Source organism: Molossus molossus, unplaced genomic scaffold (genome assembly GCF_014108415.1).
Source record: "Molossus molossus isolate mMolMol1 unplaced genomic scaffold, mMolMol1.p scaffold_m16_p_9, whole genome shotgun sequence".
NCBI classification, from domain to species: Eukaryota; Metazoa; Chordata; class Mammalia; order Chiroptera; family Molossidae; genus Molossus; species Molossus molossus.
The window spans coordinates 74,765,723-74,768,674 of NW_023425403.1; the positions used below are offsets into that span (position 1 = coordinate 74,765,723).

Consider the following 2,952-nt stretch of genomic DNA (forward strand, 5'->3'; position numbering starts at 1 on the left):
TGTCATAAGTTTTCTTACAAGTTAACTGTCTTTCTCCCACGTATTTTCTGCGAAATGTACTCACAGTCTGTCCAACCTGTGGGCATTCCATATGAAAGTGAAGACCTGCCTTTCAAAATAGATAAAATACAGAGAAAATCACTGAACTCTTGGCCTTTCTCTAGGTTCAGTGACAAAGTAATATCTCCATAGCTTATTCATTATTGCATTATGAATCATTATTATTGTTGTCACTATTATTTCATTCCTGTTGCTCCCGGGTGCGTGAACTTTTAAAACACAATGATTCCTTAGTTTTATTCATTGTGTTTGGTTCAGTATTATATAAAATAAGTGAAATATTGTATGTTTGTCTTAAGAAAGAATGAGATTTAGCATTTTGCTATACCTTACACATAGCTGCCTAATTATGCAAAATAGGGGATTCCATTTGGTAGGTGATTTCCACTTGAGCAGGTGCAAGGTAAAGCTGTTACAAATTTGCACCTTTCATAACATGTGACAACTATGAATGCAGAGCTGAAATAACTGAAGAAAAAAGATAACAGCCTAGCCATCAAGTTTTTCAGGTTTGGGGATTTTCAATAATAATAAAAACAAAACAAAACAAAACCTGTCTTTTGCTGTTTCTTTATGTTTCGTAGAGTACTTTAATTTAATTGTCTTTTATGACCTCTCAGGCTTAACATCTGTGGAATTTTGTTTTTGATTTTGCTTTGTCTTTTTCAATTAATCATGCCATTTAGAAAAGCATAAATCTTAAGTATGGTTTTTTACTTTATCCTTAGAGCTATGCTAAAGTATAAGATGTGATTAGCTATAATCAAGAGGTTAGACTTGTCCCTGAACTAAATTTCTCAAACCAAAAAGTTAAAAAGGGAGAAAATATTTTGTCCATAAATTGAAAAATATTTAATGGAGTAGTTCTTATAAATAAATGTCTCAACTACCTAGTTTGGTCAAATTTTTCTCAATTGTTCGAAGTCTCAATAAAGTAAAAGTGCAGGGTTTAGAATCATGCACAATATATCTTTGAACACAATCTTTTTACTTCTTGAATGAGGTTGTGGAGGAATTGTATAAGTACTAGAAATGCATTTAAACCAGGAAATGCAATGTCTGTTAATGATTAGCACCATTTCCAATTGTTTAATCTAAAATAGAGAAGACCAGGGTGATACTTCATAAAAATTTCACTCAGTATTTAAAACATACTTATAAACTTACCATCAGTTTACTCACACAAAATTAGGTTAATACTGGATCAGGAGAAAGACAATAAAGTATAGCGTTTCAAAAGCACAGTGAAATGTTTAGACAGGTCACACTGATATTGCTGTCACACTGCTGATTCTCTTAGAGTGATTAGTCTAACTTTCTGCATACAAAAAATATACAGAGATGAAATGCAGCAGAACATCACAGAAGACACAGTGATGTGCCAGTGAGAACCACATCTTCTTCAGCCAAGGGAAAGATACAACCATAGCTGTTAGACTATTTATTCAAAAAGCCATTTTTTTTTTCTGGTTTTCAATCAGCCTACTCTAAGTTTTCATAAATCGTGAACCTAAGCAAAACCCATCTTATCATTTGTGGTGACACAACATCTTTTCTGTGTGTGTGTGTGTGTGTGTGTGTAAACTCTTTATTAACACAAGTCCTACAGATTTATTTCTTCTTGGAAACACCCACAGTGTGACCCCAGGACCATGGACTTAGTGTGCTGGACTTAAACACGAAGACTCCAGATGTTGTTTGGACTACTGGCCAGGACCTACCTGTATTTTCCTTCCTTCATGTCTTTCTGTCTATTCAATAAGCAGTCTGGGATCTTGTACTGGCATGGATTCTGCATAATTGTGATCACACATTCCACCTCCTCTTCAGTGACCTCTCCCATCCTCTTGGTGAGGTCAGTGTCTGCTTTCTTCAACGCCACATGAGCATATCTTTGTCCCACACCCTTAATCGCTGTGATGGCAAAGGCTACTTTCTTCTGGCCATTGGCAAGGGTGTTGGGCACTAGAAAAATGTGCTGGAACTTCTCAGGGGTCACTGGAGACATGTCAGCAGCCCCAGTAGCAGAGCGTAAGCCTCCTGTGGGAGAGCAACACAAAATCTTGATTAGACACAAAACATCAGGATATAAAATAAAGATGTCATGGCCCAGGAAATCAGGTGGCTTACTTTCTTTGCCTAGGTATTCTTATGTAGGTCCATCATTCTCTGTATTGTAAAACCCAGCCAAACTGTCCCTTTTTAGCCTGTATGTCACTCACATTATTGTTTTATTTTGGCATCTTTTCTGTTACCAGAAGTTCTGCTCAAAGATGTAAAAACTGAATTGTAAACACTTAGTTTTAAACACATTAAATACACATTTAAAAGTGTCTGATAACACATTCGTTGTTCAAAGAGAAGTCATTTACATGAAGGGTGAATAAGTGTAATATAATCTGGGGCACCTAACTCTTAAGCAGGATGGACATGCTATCAAATTATAAAATCCCATTGAATTAATTTATCCCATAAAATTGTGCTTGTGTCTCTTTGTGTGCGTATGTGTTTATTGATAAAGAATATGTTATCTCGCAGAATCCGTCCGATGCTTTAAATGATTAATGTACTAAATACATATGACTCCTTTTCTCCCAGTGATGTACAAACAATATTCACTAACCTCAAACTTACATTATACACTATTCCTTTTTCACTTCTTAGTAAAAATGTAGTTAACAACCAGATGACTTCTCCATACAACGTTTGCACATGCACACTGGCTTATCTTTGTTTTGTACGCTGTCCATAAAAAGCGAAAGCAACTTTATTTTTCCAGGTGTTCTCTAAGACATAGAAGGACTTATAAGCACATGCAGCTTATAACTGATACGGCAGGCGACTGGGAGACAGTTTTCATGGGGTGAGAGAGAGTACAGTAAGAAACAGAGT

At 35.8% G+C, this 2,952-nt stretch overlaps 1 pseudogene; it reads right to left on the minus strand.

Annotated features, from left to right (window-relative positions):
- Positions 1–1,671: 1,671 nt before the first annotated feature.
- LOC118622851 lies at positions 1,672–2,068 on the minus strand (annotated as a pseudogene).
- Positions 2,069–2,952: the final 884 nt, after the last annotated feature.